Raw genomic sequence first — 23,003 nt, 5'->3', positions numbered from 1 at the left:
TCCTGGCCAAACAGTGTTGAGCTAATGCTCAGAAAGTAGTTTCTTTCTTCCCTCCTGAATCCACCTGCTCAGGAGCATAAGCCCAGCTCCAGGTGGGATAGTGTTTGGAGGGGCAGCTGGAGCAGAAAAGAGTTTGGAACTGCCATGCTGAGCTGGTTTTGATGCTTTTGTAATTTCATTCACACAGTTTTCCTTCCTTCCTTCCTTCCTTCCTTCCTTCCTTCCTTCCTTCCTTCCTTCCTTCCTTCCTTCCTTCCTCCTTCCCTCCCTCCCTCCCTCCTCTCTTCCTTCCTTCCTTCCTCTCTTACTTTCTCTCTTTGTTTCTTTCTCTCTTTCTTTTCTCTCACTCTGTCATCCAGGCTGAAATGCAGTGGCGTGATCACAGCTCACTGCAGCCTCTGCTTCCTGGGCTCAAACGATTCTCCCACCTGAGCCTCCAAAATCGCTGGGACTACAGGCTTGCACCACCATGCCGAGCTAATTTTTGTATTATTTTTAGAGATGGGATTTCACCCTGTTGCCCAGGTTGGTCTCGAAATCCTGGCCTCAAGCTATTTGCCTGCCTCAGCCTCCCAAAGTGCTGGGATTACAGGCATGAGGCACTGCTCCTGGCCTACACACATTTTCTTTAGGAGATCTGTAAGGTGTTATTTTACAAGGTGAAGTATAATTGACAAACAATAAAATTCATCTTTCAAAATATACAGTTCTATGTATTTTGTGATGTTTATACAGCATCTCACAATCAAGGTAGAGAATATTTTCATCATCTTAAAAGGTTCTTCATGTCCTACCTCTATTCTAGTCCTGGAAACCTGCAACCATAGATCTGATTTCTAGTTCCGCCTTTTCCAGAATGTCATATAAAGGGCATCGTACAGATGTAGCTTCTGAATCTGACTTCTTTCACTTGGCAAAATGCTTAATTCGGCAATGTTGTGAACATATTTAGTTTATTCATTTTTTATTGATGTATAGTGTTCCATTATGTTTATATGGATGTACCACAATTCATTTATCCATTCAGTATTTGGTTGTTTAGTTGTTTCTAGTTTTGGGTAGCTATAAATATGGCTGCTATAAACATTCCCATACAGGTTTCGTGTGGACTCATGTCTTCATTTCTCTAGGATAAATGCCTAAATAGAAGTTTTTCGAATCACGCAATAAGTGTATGTTTAACATTAAAAGGAATTGTCAAATTGTTTGCCTAAGTGGCTGTACCATTTTGCACTCCCACCAGTAAGTGAGTGAGAATTTCAGTTACTCAGCATCCTCACAAGCATCTTACATTGTCAGTTTGTTGTTGTTAGAGCCATCATAACAGGTGTGTAGTGGTATCTCATTGTGCTTTTAATTTACATTTCTCCGCTGACATAATATTGAACATATTTTCATGTGTTTTCTTGCCATGTGCATCTTATTCTTTGATGAAGTATCTCTTCAAATCTTTTGCCCACTTTTAATTGGTTTGTTTTCTTAATATTGAGTTTTAAAAGTTCTGTATATATTCTGGTTACCAGTCTTTTCTGGAATAGGTATTTTCCAAACATTTTTTCTCCCTGTTTTGGGCTTGTCCTTTCATTTTTTTCACAATGTTATATGAAGAGCAGAATTTTTAAATTTTGCTGAAATCTAATTTATTAACGTTCTTCTTTTATGAATCATGCTTTTTGTGTCCTTCCTAAGAAATCTTCACCCAACCCCAAATCGCAACGTTTTTTCTGTATTTTCTTCCTATAATGACATTATAATTTTAATTTTAAATTCAGGTCTCTGATCAATTTCCAGTGAACTTTTAAATATGGTGTGAGATATGGATTGAGGTTCATGTTTTACACATGGATGGCCAAATAGGCAGGCACCATTTGTTCGAAAGGCTGATCTTTTGTGTTGTATTATCTTGGTATATTTGCTGGAAATCAATATTTGTGTGGCTTATTTCTATGCTCTCTATTCTGTTCAATTGATCTATGTGCCTTTCCTTTTGCCAGTACTGTGCTGTCTTGATTACTGTAGCTTTATAGTAAGTTTTGAGATAAGAAAGGGTTAGTCACACAATTTTGCTTTTTTTTTTTTTTTTCAAAATTCTTTTGGCTATTCTATGTCCTTAGGGTTGCCATATAATTTTTAGAATCAGTTTGTTGATTTCTACCAAAAGTCTTGTAGGATTTTGATTGGAATTACTCAATATATATATCAATTTGGGGAAAATTGACATCTTGACACTATTGAGTTTTTTGATTCACTGAGACAATATCCTCTTCATTTATTTAGGTCTTCTCTGATTTCTGTCATCGATGGCTTTTAGTTTTTAATTTATAAATTGGACAGATATTTTGTTAGGTTTATCTTTAATTTTCTATGTTTTAGATGCTATTTTAAATAGTGCTTTCCAAAATTTTCTGTTCCTAATTGTATATTACTAGTACATAGAAATACAATTGAATTTTTTTGGTATGTTGAGCTTATATCCTAAAACTTTGCTAAACCTATTTTTTAATTTTAGTAGCTTGTTGGTAGATTCTCTGGGATCTGCTATGTAGAAAATCATATCATCTGAGAATATGAAGTTTTAATTTTTCCTTTACAAAATGCATGCCATTTATTTATTTTGCCTTGTTGCACTTGCTAGGACCTCCAATGCAATACTAAAAAGATGTAGTGATAGTGGATTCCTGATTTTCTGATTTTACAGGAAAGATATTTATTTAGTCAATTATTATTAAGGGTTTTTTTTTTTTTGCAGATTTTTTGATAGACGCATGCTACCAGGTTGAAGACATTCCCTTCTATTCACTGAGTTTTGTTATTGTTGTGTTTTTTCGTGAGTGGAGTTTAAATTTAGTCAAAGTCTTTTTTGATCCTATTGGGATGAGTATATGGATTTTATACATTGTCGATATAGTGAATTATGCTGATTTTTGAATGCTGAACCAACCTTGTATTCCTGGAATAAACCTTACTTGGTCATGTTGTATTAGCCTTTTCTCATATTGCTGGATTTAATTTGCTAATATTTTGTTAAGGATTTTGCATCTGTTTTCATGAGACATATTGGGTACCTTTCAAGATAATTCTGGTCTTACAAATGAATTGGGAAGCATTCCTTCCTCTTTAATTTTCTAAAAGAATTTTATATAGAATTGGTTTCTTTTTCTTGATGTTTCATAGAACTCACTAGTGAAGTCAGGCTCAGTGGCTCACACTTGTAATCCCAGCACTTTGGGAGGCCGAGGCGGGAGGATCACTTGAGCTCAGGAGTTCAAGACCAGCCTGGGCAACATGGCAAAACCCCATCTCTACTAAAAATACAAAAATTAGCCAGGCATGGTGGCAAGCACCTGTCGTCCCAGCTACTTGGGAGGCTGAGGTGAGAGGATCACTTGAGCCTGAGAGGCAGAGGTTGCAATGAGCCATAATCGTGCCACAGCACTCCAGCCTGGGTGACAGACCCTGTCTGAAAAATAAATAAATAAATAAATAAATAAATAAATAAATTAGCTGGGCTTGGTGGCTCATGCCTGTAGTCTTAGCTACTCAAGAGGCTAAGGCAGGAGGATGGCTTAAGCCTGGGAGGTTGAGGCTGCAGTGAGCTATAATCACACCACTGCATTTGAGCCTGGGTGACAAAACAAGACCTTGTCTCAAAAAAAAAAAAAAAAAAAAAAAGAAAGACTTCACTAGTGAAGCCTTTTGGGCCTAGACCTTTTTTTGTTTTTCTTTTTTGTGGGGGAGCAGGTGTGGAGAAGGCTTTTAACTGTGAATTCAATTTGTTTAATAGATTAGGACTATTCTAGTTATTTATTTTTTTCTAATAACTTTTTTAAATTTATTTTTTCGGCATGTTCAGTTTAACAGGCAAACTAAGAAAATTTGATTCTTTTATCTCACTGCAGTAGTGTCTTTGAGAAATAAGATCTTAAAAAAACACAGCACCCCAGGGTTAGTTTATATGTCAAATAAGACAAATTAAAGACTAAAAACAGCTGCATTATAACCTGTCAATGTGAGGTCCTTTTTTTCTGTTTAAAATAGCTCTGGCTGAAACTTACAACTGTGAGAAACAAATATGAGTAGGACAACTTCTACTTCCTAGATAGGATGAGTGAATTAATTAATTAATTAATTCAATGACAATTAATTAAGACACTGCTTGCCAACTTTGCAGAAAGCACTTTGCAGCATGTGAAACAAAGGAACTACCTCCAGGGAGTTGTAATCTGTCCAGGAAATCAACTGGAAAATATCCACAAATGCAGGTGTGATCAAGCACAAATCAATATAGAGTGAACTTTCTATTTAAATGCTGAGGAAACAGAAACAAGAATATTGGAAAAGTTATTTGAAATGATTATTAGATATTTTGAAAGATGAGTTTTGAGCCATAGTTTAAGAAAAGGAACATATATCAGCAAGAAGAAACAGGGATGGCATTTCTGGTGGAGGAAGAGGCACCAATTATTATTTTATTATTTTTATTTTGAGGCCTTAGCAAAAGAGTTGGCAAAGTACAGTGAGATTGCTACAGGGAGACCTGGACAATGGGTAACATTACATTACTTAATTTCCAGGTCAACTCTTTGATGTGATTTTTCTCCCTAGTTTACTGATGAGATTATCATTAGAGTATTTAGATAACTTATCCACTGTCTCCTATGTCAATGGCAATCTGGCATCTGAACTCAGGCCTAAGGTCAAAGCCTAGCTTTCTCCTACTGTCTTACACTTTTTGTCAGCTAAAGGAGCTCAATAATGTCTGATCAGAGACTCTCAGCTGCAAAGTTGTAATCAGCTGTGATGTGAATTGCAAGCAATTTGTTGCTAGTAACATGTATGCATGCATTCATTCAATAAGTATGTGCTGAATGCCTTGCCCTGTGCCAGGCATTGTGTTAAGGTGCCATGGATAACAGCAATAAACAAAATAAACACTCTTCCTCTCACTGGGTAGCTTATTTCCTAATGATGAAAACAAACATTGAACAAGTCATTATAAGTGTGATTAATAGATATTTACAAATAAGTATATCACCTTAGTGAAGCATTAGAAAAGGGACCCAACCTAGTCTGCAAGTCTCTGTAAAGAAGCGACAGTTAAGCTGAAATATGTAGTAGAGCAGGGAGGGAAAAAAAGGGAAAACAATAAACTTTCAGACCTTACTTCATAGGAAACAGGTTGTAAGATTTTTAGCAAAGGATTAACACAATCAAATGGAAACTGAGTTGTAGAATTTTTAGCAAAGGATGAACACAATCAGATTTTTCAGATACTTATTCTTAGAAGTCCATTCTGACTGCATGGTGAAGAATAGAGGGGCATGTGATTCTAGAAACCATTTAGGAGAAAATTGCAGTACCAGGGCTAGAGAAGATGATGGAGGTCAGCCTTGAAGCCCTGAGGGCTAGCTTGGATTGGATGCAGAAGTTCAGGGAAAAAGAGGAATAAAGAACAACTCCCAGATTTCTGATATTTGTAACCAGGTAGCTGGTAGTTGGCCATCTACCCAAATTAGGAATGACACAGAAAGAGCAGCAGAGGAGTGATGTGGTAGGCAGATGACGAGCTCAGATTTGGCAAGTTGAATGGACACATACAGTGAATGGTTAAGAGTGTGGCTTATGAACGAGACTGCCTAGATTCCAATCCCAGCTCTGCCACCTAACAGCTGGCCATTTACAACAAGTAATTCATCTCTGAACTTCAGTTTCTGCATTTGTAAGATGGGGATAATAATAGCATCTACCTCACAACATTATCCTTAAGGTTAAAGTGAGTTACACAGGGAAAGCACAGTTGTAGTACAATGCCTGGGCTTGGTGAGCATCAGTAGATCTGAACTATTATTATGTGACTGTGAGATGTTCAATATATAGCTGAATGTATTGTTTCAAGTCTCAGAAAAAGGGTCAGGGTGGTGTCATTGTAGGTTTGAACTTCCCAGCTCCTTTGTGTTTGAGTGAGGGATGTATACCTGAGTTAGAAGCACTTAGTGGCCAATACAAGAACCTCTGAAGCTCGTTTTCCTATCATAGAGAGGCTGGCAATGTTTGACAAGAAAACTATTCCACCACCCTAGGTTCTTGAGTAATTAACGGTGAACATATCCTCCATGACAACCTTAGATAGATATGCAACATAAATGAAGAAAGAAGTCTTTATTTTAAGCCACTTAAAATTTGAGGATTGTTTATTATTTCAGCACAATCTCGTCTATACTAACATCAGTGAGCTATTTAACTGTGCAAATTGAGAAGCTATGGACCTAAAGCAAAAGACTTTATATGTTTAAAGCAGATGTGTAGTCCACAGATAATTTCCCCAGGACGTGGGTTTCCTTCTGAGTATGAATCTAGATTATACCTCACAATCTGAAGAAGAAACTGCTTGTCTCATAAAGATATGTGAGCTTCTAGTTGAGTAGTTGGTACTGGGACATTAAAGACTGAGACTTCAGGAAGAACATGCAGGCACAATTTTCCCTTCATATGAGACAAAAGCTTAAAGAGAAGCTGGTCTAGCTTTGATGTTATTTGAAACTACTCAACCAAGACTTTGAGAAATTAAAAAAGAAGGAGCCATCCTTTCTTTTGTAATTTGGAAGAGGTAAACATAAGGGAATGATGCTCTTACATCTGTGTATCCATTGTATGGAGCTGGACTGCAGTGTTACACTATGGTTTACTTTGAAGGCAAAGCCCCACCTGTGGATAGGAATTAGGGTCTCTCCTAAGGGGAGAGGACTTTCTCACTCACAGTCATTCTGGCAAAAGGCAGATCTGTGGACTGGGAGAGACCATTGATAAGGCAGACCGTAAACAGGAGATAAAGGATTTCATCCCCTCTGGATTTTACCCTCTTAGGCTTGCAGTTCCAAATATTCAGACTGTGTAAGTGGTACTAAGGGTAGCTGACATACTCGGCAGGGCAGGAAGTGGGCATCTAGTTGGGGACAAAACCCTACAGCAAGGACTCATTAAGTAAGACACCCCAGAATAATGGTGTGTTACAATGGATGGCTTCAAGAGCCTCCATATTTAATAACCAGTTTTAAGTCTCTTTGCTGTAATTTCCTCTGTTTTCCTGACCATTCAGTAAAGTTTTGGCTAACATAAAAGCCTGGTCTCCACAGGGCTGGGAAGAATTAAGAAAGGCCCTGTGACGGTTCTTAGTCCGGTAATGTAGGAGTAACTCACCTTGAAGTCAGCATGGCAGGGGAAGCATCAGTCCTTGGCCAGTGCAGGGATCAACAGGCTGGAACTGAGAAACAGTCCAGGCACATGCAGAGGGCTGGGAGCCCATGTGAAATACCCCTGGAGACTCCCTGAAAGAAATTAGAAGGAACCTGAGAAGGGCATCCTACTCTCACGCAGGTGGAGATCATCAATCAAGAGACACTAGGTTAAACTGTGACCTCATTTGCCCTGGCGAGGCCAAGGGATATGGGTTACAAATAGAATCCTGAGTGTATGCCTCCTTGGGACTCTGAAGCTTGTGGGAGTTTATCTGCCAAGTGAAAACCACTGGGCCATGTGTTGGGTAAAAAAAAAGGTTGAGACATTCTCTTCTAGGCAATGAGGAGCCCTGTGGGTTTTTAGGAAGGGAAGTGAGAAGATGAAAACAATAAGATACTGAATTTTTACAATTTTCTAATATCATTATAGTGAACAGAGGTTTGTTTTTCAATAACTGTACTATTAAAAAAGTTATAAATATTGTTTAGGGAACTGTGTTTTCAGTTGAAACAAGGCAGTAAATCAAGGTTGAAGCTTGTGGATTTAGTTAAGTAGAATGAAGGTAAAACAAAATCTCAATAAATCAAGAAAACCAACCTTAATGTAGGCAGTTCATTAATTAAAACTCACAGCCAAGAACAAGATTTACACAATCCTGAAGTGCCAATACTGAAATAGCATCTGCTTCCAAGCATCTGCTTACCAAGAAACTTTGCTCTTCTTACTGAACAATAGGATAAATCATGATCCTCTTATAATCCTTTTAAGACTGGAAGTGTTTCCCATGAAGTTTTCAAATGGCCTGGGCATGCTCATTTCACTTCGGTAACAAAATCCACAGATATAATTTGCTCAGTTTATAACTTTGAAGTAGCAATCATGCAAATCTCAAATTGTAGATGTTTGGAAAGAGAGATTAAAGCTGAAGGAGGGCCCCAAGGAGATTGAGGGGAAGAAGAGGGAAAGAGTGGAATTCAGTTTCCTACAGTGCAAGGGCACCTGGGGTGAAAAAACCTGAGGGCAAAGAGTCATCAAGACTAAAACTAAAAAGAAGATGAAGAAAATGTCTGATGATAAAGTCAGTATGCTTAAGTGAGTTGTGTTATATGCACATTTTACTTACTGAAGTGCAGCCACATATGCTAGATAAAGGAAAAGGAGAAACAGCTTAAATAGGTCTGGCTAATTTTGCACACTCTTCCCACTCAATGAGCTATCCTCTGTAGTGAGACTGAGATGGGCAACAGTAATCTGTTTTTCCCATAGTTTGTAAGTGTCTCTCACTGTGTGGGCATCTTACTGCACTGAATATGAGTCTTGGGTTTAAAGATATGAATTTTTTTTTTAACAACATGATTCTTAAATTGAAGCCAACTACTTCATCAGGTGCCCAGTGGGGTGGGGGTGGAGGTAGAGACAGGAAACTGGAAAATCCTGGAAAATCCTGTCAGTGGATTTATTACTAGTTGTATGATAGTCTCTGTGTCAGTTAGGGCTCAGGCAGATAAGCAGAAGCACTGTGAGTGGTACAGAGAATAAGGGCTACAAAGACTAGGGCTTACCCAATTATGGAAGTTGGTAAAGAAATCTATGGAAGGCTGTTGCTTCAGCATCTGATAGTGGGCCTGAGATTTCTCAGCAAGACTGATATTGAGAAGAAAAGCCGGATGTGAACTGGGGGAGGACAAGGACACACCAGAGCCCACAAGGACAACTGGAACCCAAAGAACAAAATGGAACCCACATCTGCATCTGACCATCTGCAGCCTGGTCAAGGCTAGAGACCCGTAGTAGGAGGAGCTGGTGACTTTCACCATGAAACTACACATGCAGTAAGTCCAAGATTTAGAGAAGCTAAAGGAGGAGATGTGGCCAGAGCTGAAGAAGCCTTAGGCTCAGCTGCAGCCCTGTAGCCAGCAAGGTGAGGCAGTAGATCAGCGATGCACACAAGCACTGTAGCTCTGAGTGCCTTTAACCAACCTGACAAGCATAATGGCTGCCACTTCTCTCTGCCTTGCAAACTGTGTGCAAACTTTTCTTGTGCCCAGAATCTAATTCTAATCCAGAATCATACATAGAAGGGAATTCTAGAAAATGAAGTCCTAATTTAACCAAGTTAATGCACTCTACAGCCACTTCCACCTCCAATATTAGGCTTTTCCCTAAGGGATTTCCAAAGATAACATTAATAAAAGGTTTATTTTATGTTCTGCCTTTAGAACTCAACCCTTGTGTAAGATGTAACTCCACTATACAGATTGCCATGTACTAACATTGTAAGTGAGAAAATTGCTACTCAGTTCTGGTACCAACATTCTGGCTGGTACATTCTTCTCCTGTCTTCCATCATTAAGGCAATTAGGGTCTCCCTGCTGAGAATACAAGTGAATCTACAATACGATGTTATCAGCATTCTTCCCAGACATCCTCTGTATGTGAAAAAACTATTAAATATAAACTTTTCCCCATATTATGTTGTGGGTTTTTCTTAAAAAAAGAACTCAAAAGACCCTTATTTGTTTCATCTGACCTATCAACGGGACATTTGATCTTCAAAAAAATAAACTACTTCTTTTGAAGTGAGGGCTGCACTAAAACTATACATTTCCTATTTCTTTTTGTTTACTAAAGGGTATGTATTGGTGAAAATTTTGATATTCATAATTCTGGGACTTGACACTTTTTCTGTAAAACAATTCCAGTATGGGAAAATGTTATGGTACTTTATTCCCCTTAAGTCATGGTTTACACAAATATTGTTCCATCTCAGTAATTTCTCAGGGCACCCAAGAGCTTATTGGCAGCTGGATTCTGAGTAAAACCATTAGCTTGTGATGACCATTAACTAATGACTGCCATTATGTGCTGTTTAATAATATGATGTGCTCATTGAGCTCAGAGCCATGTCTTGCTCATATTTGTATTCAAAACACCTGGCACATACTAAACACTCAAAAATAATTATTGAAAGACCGAATGGTTTTTTGTGTATGACTTTAAATGTTTGGCTTTATAAGCCTGATTTTGGATAAGTGACCCAGACACAGAACCACAAAGAATAGGTGAGTATAGAAAACACAAATCGGGCTAGTGGACAAAGAAAGGAAGTTATTCTCAATCTATTTGCCCTTCTTCATTTCCATCAAAAACTATTTGTTGATTATATACTATATATCAAGCACCACATCAGAAAATAGAAATATAGAAATAAACAAGACAGAAGCTTCACCCTCAAATATTTCACAGTCTTGTCTGGCCACAGACATAGAAACAAATTACTTACTTCCTGGTAAGTGCTTTTAATAGAGAAGTGTATGCAGAGCAGAGGTGATCAAATATATTCTCTAATTAGAATGATATACTGTTCAAAATGATGGCTGGAGTCAGTCATAGATAAGCCTAAGTTCCAGGACTGAGAGGTAGCTAATTTCAAATGCCCGTTCTGGAGTGGAAAAAAAGTTTACTAGGTTCCATCTCACTGAAAGTCTGCCTCACTTACACTCCAGGTCCACCCACAGCTTAAGGAAATTTTTGCTTATTAACACCTGCAGCCTGCAGAACCAGAAAAGTCACATAGGTGTGGTTTTCCAAACTGAACTTAGGAGCCATTCATTTGCTCCAGTAAATTATTTATCAGATGTGCACAGTGTTGTACTGCATCTTTACAAACAACCGGGTTTGAGTCTATATTGTCATTCACTTATGTGACTAATTTTTACAGAGCACCTTCAAGGGTCTGACTGATTCCTGATTATTTGCCAGGTGTGAAACCAAGGACCAATAATTGCTAACGTCAAGGTGAATGTCAAGGAGCTTAAGTTAGATGACAAATAATTTCAAAACAATGTGATAATCTCTAAGCAGGTAATTATGATACCATATATATCAGGAGCTACAGAGTGTTATTGAGTCACTGTGGAGGAGACACTAAATTTGCTCTGAGTGGAGTTTGGGAGAAATTCAGAAAGGGGATATTGCCATTGAATCGTCAAGACCAACTAGGAGACTCCCAGATACACAAAAGCAAAGCCTTCCACAAATACTTAGTAAAATTTAACCAAGCATATTCTAGGTAGGCAACACTTTTAATAAGTTCTTAATCCTCTTCTTTGGGCATTGACTGACCCTAAAGGTAGCCATGGAAGCAAATTCTCCAGCACTGTTCGGAAGCTGCTTTGGAATGTTGTGTGGCTCCAAAATAATTGGGAACAAGTGAGATATCTGAAATATATGGTGAATCTCTGTGTTAACTGACTAAACATGTAAAAAGTGAAATTATAGCTAACAGCACAGCAGCAGGTCAAGTCTGACCTCCCTTCAAACACCATTCATGTTTCACTAGTAGTGAAAGATCAGCCTCCCCAAGAGTGTCCTTGGATCCACCAGAGCAACAAATATTCACTTGCTGGCTGCTCTGTGCAAATTACCCTGCTAGGCTTCATCAGCCTGGAGCTTAATAAAAATGAAGGAAAGTTGTCAAATGACAAAAGTACTTCTAGAGGGCAGGAACTAGGCCTCCCATATGGTCTTTACAGGACCAATTTAAAAAATTATTAAGTTTCCAATTATGTTTCCCACCTTAGAAACTCATTTATTTATTCTACTATACAGCTTATTCCTGAATTTGTGCTCTGTAAGCCTTTCTTGTTGTTTCAAGAAAAGCCCATTGGGCTGAAATCAAATGGTAAATGCCCTTCATGTGGCATAATGATGTTTTACTGCTATTCTCTAACCATCCTCTGGTTTAGAAATTTCAGGAGTTAAGCAGAATCTGGGGAGCATTAGGTCCTCAGACACCCATTACTGTTATTTACCATTTTGTTTTCACTAAAATTTCCATTAACTTTTTCTCCATCAGCATTAGATTATAAATTGCAATCACTTATCTATTGACTAGAAAGAAATCTTCCTTGTAATGAATTAAGTAAATAAATAATTTTGCCCTCACTTTCATCCTATTGGTTGAGAGCCACTTTTTCAACATTATACAAACAGTAACTTTTCACTAAAGGCTAGTAAAAGAAACTTCTAAAAGTAAAACTTTACAAAAAGTTTAGATATTTTAGGTTTCCAAATACATAGATCAAGCCCAATAGTACAGTCAACTCTCAATCATTTATATCTACACACAGGTCTAGGCACACAAATTGAGAGGGCAGCCAAATTAGATAACACTTAAAAGATTTGTTTGAAGTTCCATTTGAGATAAATATATGTGGAAGTTATAGAAGCATTATTTGCATAACATATATCAAAAGTTGAACAAAACAGTAGAGGCTATTTCAACTCCAGTAACTTCTTCTATTAACAAAGAAGATATATTTCAACTATTTGACATTGTCCTCATGTTAACTGAAATGTGGGCTAGTTGCTCACCACACAACAGTACACTTCAATTCACAAGAATGGAGTCTTATACAAAAAAAGTGAATTTATTCCAAAGCTAGCTTAGGGGAAGGGGCATAAACTGTCCTGCCTTTACATGTGCCACTTCACCTTTGGAGCAGAAAGTGGGCATTTTTATAAGATAAGGGAGGAAATGAGCAAGGGCAGGGGTCCCCCTGCTACCAGGCAGTCGTTTACTAGGCAGTTGAGTTGGTGCCTTCCTGGGCAGAAGTATGTTGTAAAAGTGGCTAAGTTGTCCAGGCGCAGTGGCTCATGCCCGTAATCCTAGTAGTTTGGGAGGCTGAGGCGGGCAGATCACCTGAGCTCAGGAGTTCGAGACCAGACTGGGCAACACAATGAAACCCCGTCTCTACTAAAAATACAAAAATCAGCTGGACGTGGTGGTGGGTGCCTGTAATCCCAGCTACTTGGAAGGCTGACGCACGAGTATCGCTTGAGCCCAGAAGGCGGAGGTTGCAGTGAGCTAAGATTGCACCACTGCACTCCAACCTGCATGACACAGTGAAACTCTATCTCAAACAACAACAACAACAAAAAGTGGCTAGGTGGGCATGCTTTCAAGATGCTCTCCTAGTGGATTTGAGTTTCCAAGCAACCCCTGGAGGGTGAAAGTTCCTGGAGGGTTTGCTTTGGTCTGCAAAGCCACTGTCAATTCTGGAGGCAAGATCTGTCTTGGAGCACCTAGTTAGAAGAACTTGGGCTGTAGGGAATGTCTGGTGAGGGGAGGTGAAAGGTTATATTTGCAGTTCTGAAGGCTTAAGTAGGAAATAGGGAGTCAGGGAAACAAGATGAGAGAGAGAGAGATGAAAAATAATAATTAAACCACCTCTAGAAAAATGGGAGTACTCAGTTACACTCAGAGATCTTATTCCCAGAGGTAAAAGTACTAGAAGTCTTAGGGAGGTATTCCAGAACATGCTTTCTCTGTGACAGAATACTTCCTCTTACCTTGTGCTTTAGACAAGGTAAGAGAACACACCTGGGCCCTTTTGGTCTTTTTGAGGGGGTACACATGCTTAGAAAAAAATTACTTAAATTGTGACACTAATATAAATTAAAAGCTAATATTTATTGAGCTATCATGTTCTAAGAACTTTTCATGTATTATCATATTTAATCCTGACAATAGCCCTCTAACACAGATAATATTATTTTCATTTTACAGGTGAGATAACTGTTCATTTAAGGTTCAAAGAACTTAAATAACTTGTCAAAGAAGCCACAAATAGGATATGTCAAACCTAAAACTTAAACACAGGTACTCCTAACTCATAAGCCCAAGTTCCCAATTCTATTCTAATCATAGGGACTGACATTTTTATAGAGTAGATATTACTTATCTCCAAGTAATGCCCCTATTCTCCTAGAGGCTGAGGTCTCTCAGTAAGGCTCAGAGCTCTTTCTGCATCATCTACAAGAGATGTTAATCTGTCACAGTGCCACTTCCTCTTCTTGGCTAGCAGTGTCCAGTGCTGAGGTTTTTAGAGGACACAATAAATAAAATCCCCCTTTTTAACTCAAGTTTGGAGCCAATTTAGAATCAGACTCAGGAATTGGTCAAGATTGAGATGTCAGTTTTGCTACCTATAGAACTGCAATGGTAATGATCCAGACTCAAATGGGCTTGCTTAAGCGCTTTTTACCCTATTTCCCTTCCAACTCCTAGCCCCAGATGTTGGGACTCAAGCTTGTGGGAAGGTTTGGGAGTCTAGGGCAGATGTACTTTAAATAGGGTTGCAGCCTTGCTTTGGTCCAGGGCAAAGAGGAAAAAGAAACCCAATCTCCAATCCTCGCAGCCTTTTAATAGATGAATTCTCTCCACATGTGAACCATGGCCTAAGGCTGTTCTCTGCCTGATGTCCTCCACCAGGTAGCATCCTTAGTCTGAACAAGGATAGGTGAGCCAGAGGCAAGCTGTGTTGCTCTAGTGGAGTCGACTCCGATGAGAAGAGGAAATATGGCAGAAATGATTTCCTACATCATAGGAACTTCCTTACACCCCTGAGAATGTGATCCGAGCAGAGACTTGAACCAAAGGGGACTGGCAATTATGTTCTGAGAAAAAGGAAGTTACTGTGTATGAGCAGAGGAGCAGACAGTTCAGCCTGCCCAGAACTACTGAGACAAAGAAAGCGCTTCCTCTCCACAAACAAGCATGTGTCAGGCTACAGTATGTTGATTTTTGCTTTCAATGAATCTAACTCTGTATAGAGAAATGAAGGGTATGACCTTTTAAAGAAAAATGTGATGAAACAGTGTTTGGGGATTTTATTGTGATTCCCCCTCCTACTGACCCACTTCATTTCCTAGTACTCCTTTTGCTATTTTTCTCACAGCATTTATCCCCTTGGGGATGAGAAGATTCAGCCAAAATCCAAGGCTTTTGATTTTCAGATGCTTTGTTTTTTAAATTGTATAAACCTAAACCCAGTAAACTCAGGGCAGAGGACAAAAGATGTGGAGAATACATAATAATGTAAAAGTCAGGCTGGGGGTGAGGGGGCTGTTTGGAGGCAACAATGGAGAGGGGTGTTATAGGGAAGTCAGGACAATTCTATTCCAAACAAAGAGGCCTTGAGCTGTGGGCCTGGAGGTGCTTTACCTTCTTCCACTTGCCCAGATACAGGAGGGAGGAGTTGAGGCACATGGCCATGACATGAGCACAAGACAGGCTCTGAGACTCCATGAACGAGGGCCCTGTGTACCCCTTTCCCAGGTGGAACTCAGGATTTTTCTATGGCAGCCTGAAAGGAGAGCAGAAGAAACATCTGCGGAAGTTGTCTAAACAGGGGTGCCCAAGACAGACGGAGAATGCGTCTCAGATGCCCAAGAGCAGTGCAGATGTGGTTTGAGAGCTGCAGCAGAGAGTGCATCCATGGGAATAAGGACTTCAGCCTGGATGCCCGCATGGATGGCTGACAATGCCAAAACCAAGAAACTCAACAGCAGCCAACACAGCAACGCCCCAAAGGCCACCCAGGTCAAGGGGCTGAATGGTCTGAGATTACACTTTAGTTGGGTTATAGAAAAATTCTGAATAGTCTATTTCCTGAGTGAATACACTGAAAATCATACTGCAAAAGTACTAACAGTGGAATATGTGTTAGGTGTCAAATAATCAGGCAGTATATTCAGCAAATACCAGAGAGGTGTAGATCAAGAAAGCACAGAACCCACCTCTCCTACACACACACACACACACACACACACACACACACACACACATACACACACACACACTTACTTCCAGGGGCATTTTTATTTACATAATATTCATTTCACTTCCTCATTTAAACAAACCCACACAATAGAGACGTTACTGCATCTCTTTCTGAGCACAATCCCATCCTTCAGCATCCTTGAATTGCTTGGCCCTTTAAATTACAGAGGTTTATTCCAATGTCCCCTTGTGCCTCCACAGGTTGTCTTTCATGTCAAATTTTTTTCATGGTAATAAGAAAACAACTCTAGATGTGTTTAACACAGCAGCCAAGGTGTACCCATGGGGTATAATTAGCACTTACTATGTTAGAAAGAAAAGGTAAGGTATAATACAGTACTGCTTGAAACGAAAGTGGAAAAAGGTACCAGGGAAAAAATTGCTTCAAAATTGCCTTTCTTCTTGAGGTACTCAGAAGTGATACTTACTGTGATTCTGTTAATTATGGAATAAAACAGGGGGTTACTTAGCATATGCCATGCATCTCCTCTTTCATTGAGGGAGTAAAATAGGCTGCCCGTGGATTGTTAATGTCGTTTACAGGGACTGGCACCACTGAGAATTTCAAAACTCCAATCAGGTGCAAGGTAATGTTGACAACTGATACTATTAACAGCACTTAACTTTTAAAAAAATAAATAAATAAATATGGGTGTGTATGTGGGGAGGTATTATAGACTTCTGGGCTTTGGTTCAGTTTCTCCCACTCCTTCTGCAAGAGTGGTTGGATAACTGGCTCTTTGCCTTTATAATAAAGGATTCCAAACTCTCTCTGTTGTTGTTTTGTTTTGTCTTGTTTCCCCTCTTAGAATTATGGTTTCTAAAGGCCTCATGACTCATATTCAGAGTGTTTCTAATTTTGCCTGGTGGGTGGCACCTTTCTCTCACTTGTACCCTGTTCTTGGATTTAAGTAATCATTTCCAAACACTACACTGTTTGAAAACTTAATTATCTATTAGATATAAGAATCCTTTGTTGCCCAGGAGTTTAAAAATGCCACCAAAACGCATATGTCATGGGTCATCTTGAATTCAAAGCCTCAGGTATTTTTCAAAGCTCACACACATTTCATCAATTTTATCGAGTCCAAAGCATTGGAGGGTATAGAGTGAATTTCAGGATAAAAATGATCTTATTTGATTGAAATTACTTATTAATTTGTTGCAGCTGGGTAAGGGAGAGGACATTTTCTTTGCATCTTAAGTAATACAGTGAAAAGCATTAAACAGGATGGATTAGGACTTAATTCTCTAAATATTAAAAGACATGCCATTTGAGTTTAAGTCCTTCAAAGCTGGAGATGGTTCCAGTGATAGAAGCCAGATTTGTGCCTTGGTTTATAAGATGTCTCCAAAGTTGAAGGTGGAATTACAGAGGGCCTAGATAAAGGTTACAGAACAAGGCTGGATAAACCTAAGATTCCATTCAGATGGTCTTGAACTAAAAAATGAAGGTTTAAGTAACTTTAATGATGATGATACCACAATATCACAAGAAAAATAACACATCATCAACTGGTTCTGAGGTTAATTGCATTCTATATTAGTCACATTACACACTCTAGCACTTAGACAAGCTGTATGATGTACTGAACCAGAAAACAGTAAAATTTAATGAAAACATGTTGTGGAGAAATAAATGAAAAAATAATAGATGCCCACGCACTAGGTCCCACCCATAATATTAATAGAGTGTATCATTTCTGGATGATTTTAAGAACAATCTGTCAATGTTTTTGGTTGTTATTTCAATTCCTACTGCCAGATATTTTGACTATAAAAAGTAAGCTAAATTGGAAATAATACTGTCCGGTCTTAACTTTCTGTGATAATAGTGACCTAAATTATACTTGAGATTAATACAAAAAATGACATTTGAAAATCATCCAAGAAATTTCCAGGAAATCACCAAAATAACTAAGATACCACTGGGAGCACAGTGATCTAGACCTGTAGTCCCAGCTACTTGGGAGGCTGAGATGGGAGCATTGCTTACACCCAGGAGTTTGAGGCTACAGTGAGGTATGACTGTGCCACTGCACTCCAGCCCAGACAACAGAGCAAGTCCTCATCTCTTGAAAAAAAATACCATTTTTATTGATTCTAAGATGCATTTTTCCCAACATTTAAAAATCTCTGAAATTGGGGTGTGTCTGACAATGGTATCTCACAATTATAACTGATGGTATGTTTTCTTAGTAATACATAAAATAATAATACATCTGAAAATTGACAATGTCTTACATTCTGCATAATATGGTAGTTTTGGTCATGGGTATTCTTACAGGCAAAGTAAGAGAATAAAAAATATTCCATTACTCTCTCAGAATTGATTGTATTCACCTAAGTTTGTATTCACAGGGTACAAGTAATAGGTTATCCAGAGTTGCTTAAGTTTCTAGAGCTGTGCTGTCCACTACAGTAGCCACTACCCATATGTAACCATTTACATTTAAGTGGATTACTATTAAATAAAATGAAATATCAGCTTCTTAGTGGTACCAGGCAAATTTCAAGTGCTCAATAACCATAGGTGGCTATTGGCTATCATATTGAACAATGTGGATTTATAGGACATCTTCATCATCAAAGAAATTTCTACTGGGCAATGCCAGTATGGACTGCTGACTTTATATCACAAATTCTTTAGACTTGAGCAGTAGTACATGCAGCAAAGTCACAGGCATTTTAGTATCTATCTCAGGGGCAGCAGTTTGGTGTAGTTAATTCAAGCATGGGCTTTGAAATCAGACAGACGTAGGTTTGAATCTTGAATGTCAAACTTAGCATGGTTATCATCAGGTTTCTTGACTTCTCTAAGACTCAGTTTTTCATTTGTAAGATGAAAGATAATTGTGGTAACTACTTCATAGAGCTATTTAAAGAAGACAAAGGGTTATCCACAAAGCATAATAAGCATTCAATTAATGCTAGCTTTCATGATAAGTCTTTTAGAATTTTGGTGACTAAGGTGTGGCCAAGTTGAGCATGATGGTGTGATAAGTGCTAAAGTATAATAAAAAATAAGGTGGTCCAGGAACAAAGAGAAGGGAATTTCTCTTTCTCAGTCAACCAGGAGAGGCAGGGAAGATTTACCAGAGGAGGTGATACTTAAACTGCATCTCAAAGGATGTCCAGATGTTCATTGGGCTGAAAAGGCTAAGGTTGGGATGTTTTTGCTGGAGAAAGAGCATGTATAATGTTACAAAAGCTTGAGAGAACTCCTGGCACTAAGATAAATGGTTCTCATTTGGGAACGAGGTAAAGAATAGAGATTATTAGGAGCTAAGGCTATGAATGATTGTTGAAGCCAAATTGTAAGCCTGAGTGCCCTGCCAAAGATTTTATCAAGATTTGAGGTAGGAACCCCATTGCAATAGTCTGGGTGAACACTGAGCAAAACACTAATGAGGAAGTGAAGAATTGTCTGCACTCACCACCTCCAATATGTCTTCTCCCATTTGCTCTTGAACCCACTCTATCAACCACCAAAGCCACTCTTAACAGGATTACTAGTTACCTTCATATTGCTATGCCTTGTGAACCATGTCGGTCTTCACCTTTCTTGACCTGATAGCATCATCTCACACAGCTGATCACTCTTTTCCCTTGGAACATTTTCTTCACTTGGCTTCCAGGAGATCACACTTTCTCCTACTTCATTGGATATTCCTTCTAAGTCTCCTTTGTTTATTTCTCCTCATTTCTACAACACTGAACACTGGAAGTCCCAGGGCTCAATCCTTTGGGCCTCTGTGCTTTCTTACGACTCCAAAGAGTTCAGTGTCATGGCTTTATGTACACACTACATACTGATCACATTAAAATGTTCAGCCCACTTCTCTAGCCTGAACTCCATATTTGTCTACCCAACAGCCCACTCATCATGTTTACTTGGATCTCTAAAGGGCTTGCTCACTTAACTTGTTCAAACCAAAATTCTTGATCTCCTCCCCCTGCAGTCACCCTCATTTGAGTCATCTAGACTCCTTGGAGTCATCCATTTCTTCTCTCTCTCTCACATCCCACATTCAATCTATCAGTCAATATCCTGTTGACTTTACCGTCACAGTAAGCTCAGAATAACTCCACTTCTCACCATCTTACCTGCTACCATCTTGTTTGAGCATCCACCATTTCTCCCAAGTCTCCCAACTGCCTTCTCTGCTTCCACCCAATTCTCCATAGTGCCCCACCTCCCACGCCCATCTATTCTCAAAACAACAGAGACATTCTGTTTCACGCGTGAGTTAGATCAGGTCACTCCATTCAATTCTCCAGCACCTTTCCATCTTCAAGTAAAAACAAGAGACATTAAAAGTGCCTATGTGTCCCTATGTAATCTTCCCTGTCCCCTCTCCTCACCTCCTTCTCCCTTTGCTCACTCCACTACAGCAACACTGGCCCTCTTTCCACTTCTTGAACGTGATAAGTATGCTTCTGCCTCAGGCCCTTCATACCTGCTGTTCTCACTGCCAAACATGCTTCTCCCCCAGTTCCCAATTTCTACGTGGCTCACTTACTCGTCTCTCCCAGTTGTTAGTCAAATGTCACTTTCTCACCGGAGCGTTCCCCGACCTCCTATTTAAAATCAGTCACTGCACCCAACACACTCCCTATCCCTTTACTTACTCATTTTTTTTCCCAACGGCTCCCATCATTATTTAAAATTTAATATATATTAATCTATTTGGTCTATTATCTGTCTCCTGTCACTAGAATTTAAACTCCATGAGGTCAGGGATTTTTGTCTGCTTTTGTGCACTGCTGTATCCCCAAGAGCTTCATGGACCTGGCCCATCAGTACTCAATAAACCTTTGTCAAGAAAATTAATGCACACGTTTGCTTCTTTGAGGGGGCTGAGGAAGATGGAGAAGGTAAGAAGTCATTCACATATTTATAACATTTAGTGCACATCTCCCATATGCCACATACTGTGCTAGATGCTAAAGATCCAAGTGACTTAGGCAGTTGGGTATGTAGTGATGCCAGCAACCAAGGCAGAGAATCTGGCAAAGGAACAGGAATGCTGAGAACACTTGTTGAGTTCCGATGCCTATGGGACATCCAGGTGTAGATTCCAATCATAAGCTGGAACCAATTCCAAAATCCACGTTGATCCACCATGCAGGAGCCAGACTGAAAGGGGAGGTTAGAGGGCCTCCCTGGAGCACTGAGCCACAGTGCACACCTGGGCAGTAATTCCATCCTCTGCACTGTCTTCAACTACAAAGAATAAAGTAAACATTCATAATACTTGCTTCTTAGAATTAATTGACCTCATATGTGTAGAGCCCTCAGCTTCCCAGATGAAAGGTGTTACAGAACTACAAAGTTAATCTTGCTGACTCAGTGGGAAGGCTGGTGCCCGGAATTATCATGGCCCTGACTGGAGGCATCTGGGTATCCATCTTGATGTTCCTCTCCAAGAGTTGACCCAGACTCTGCCTAATCTCCCAGTGTGATCTAAAATACTCTCAGAAAGGAAACCAAGCATGCTTAATAAAGAGTAAGAATTTGATATAACTATGAACCTCTGGGGGAGAAAAATTACTTCAAATACATTAGTCAAGAAAGAAAGTTCTTTTATACAAAAAAAAAAAAAAAGATTTGGATGATTTCCAGCAATGCAAGACTTCAAAAAAGGAGTAAGAGAAAGGGCAAGGAAGTCTGTTTTCTCCCCATTCCAGTGGGCATTGTGGTGAAGGAGGTGAATAGTTTGCACAGAGGACTAAGGATAGCTTGTTAACAGATGGCTTACCTACTCAAAGAAAGAATTATCTTTGAGGAGCAAATATAAAAGAAGCAAATGTGTTGACTCACTCATACTGACAAAGAAAGAATGTGACTTTAACGATATGTTTCTCAGACCTTAAAGGCTATTTGCAGCAGGGAAGCTTATTGCAGAGGGGTGGGGTTGCACTGAGGGTGGGTGTAGGGGAAGAGAAGGTGTCTAAATTCTGGAACCTTTTATTAAAGCTTGTTTTCCTTGTCTGAATCTTTTGGTTCCTGTATCTGTGACAGTATTCATAACTCAGCCCCAGTGTGCCAACAAACCCCATATGTTTCAGTTCTCTCCTTATCTTTTAAGCCAAGATAAGGTTGAAATGAGTGTATTGCAAGAGATTTGTGACAGAATACACACACAAACACACACGGTGGCGGAGGGTGTGGACCGTGTCTTACTCATCTTTGTTTCCTTCACTGCAAATAACTCAAGACTTACACAAAGAAAACACTCAATAAATTTCTCAATTAAATGTGCATATTCTTAAGACAAAAAAAGAAGAGAGTCCTCTGTGGAGAAGGACTTTCTTTATAGATTGAGGGAAGTAGCTGTGGGTCAGATAACAGGAGTCAGTGAGCAGAAAAACCAACTCTAGCCATATTCAGAAAGAACACTTTCTGTCCCCACTCCACTTCTCATTCATTTATTCATCTAACAGCCTTTCAATCAATATACACATTTGATTGGCTACCATCTGCCAGGCTTTGAATGCTGGGAACATAACGATGAACAGGACAAGGCCCTGCCACTAAATCGATAGTGTAGTGTGGGAGAAAGAGATTAATAGAAACAATATTCAATATCAGGTACTACAATGAGCTCTTTTGCTAGGATTATTTCACTCAGTCTATTTCTTCTCACATTTTAACATACCTGCAAATCATCTGGAAATTTCTTAAAAATGCAGATTCTGTTTCAGTCTTTCTGGGATGGGGCCTGGGATTCTGCATTTCTACTAAGCTCCCAGGTGATACCTATGCCAAAGATTCTAAAACCACGCATTGAGTATTAAGGATTTAAACATTCCAGAAATTATGTGTGGAAGGAGCTATCATTCCCTCCATTAAAGAGAAGAAAACCAGGGCTTGGTGAAATTACGTGATTCATCTATAGCATCATGAACAGGGCGTTATGTGACCCACCAAGCCATGAAGCTGGGCATGCACAGCAGCACTCCATCATCAGATAGAAGTGGTATATGTGCAATCAGGCCCAAGCAGGCCCTTAAAGCAAAAGTGAATTACATGAAGTGGTCCAAATGCCCATGGTCCCCTCTTCTGCTATGCTGTCTTCTCTCTCCCAGCCTGCATCTATGGCCTCATGGGGCATTCCCTATGATCAGCTGACAGAGG

The sequence above is a fragment of the Gorilla gorilla genome, chromosome 10, assembly GCF_029281585.2.
Source record: "Gorilla gorilla gorilla isolate KB3781 chromosome 10, NHGRI_mGorGor1-v2.1_pri, whole genome shotgun sequence".
Lineage (NCBI taxonomy): Eukaryota > Metazoa > Chordata > Mammalia > Primates > Hominidae > Gorilla > Gorilla gorilla.
Note: the sequence above shows the minus strand (reverse complement) of the source record.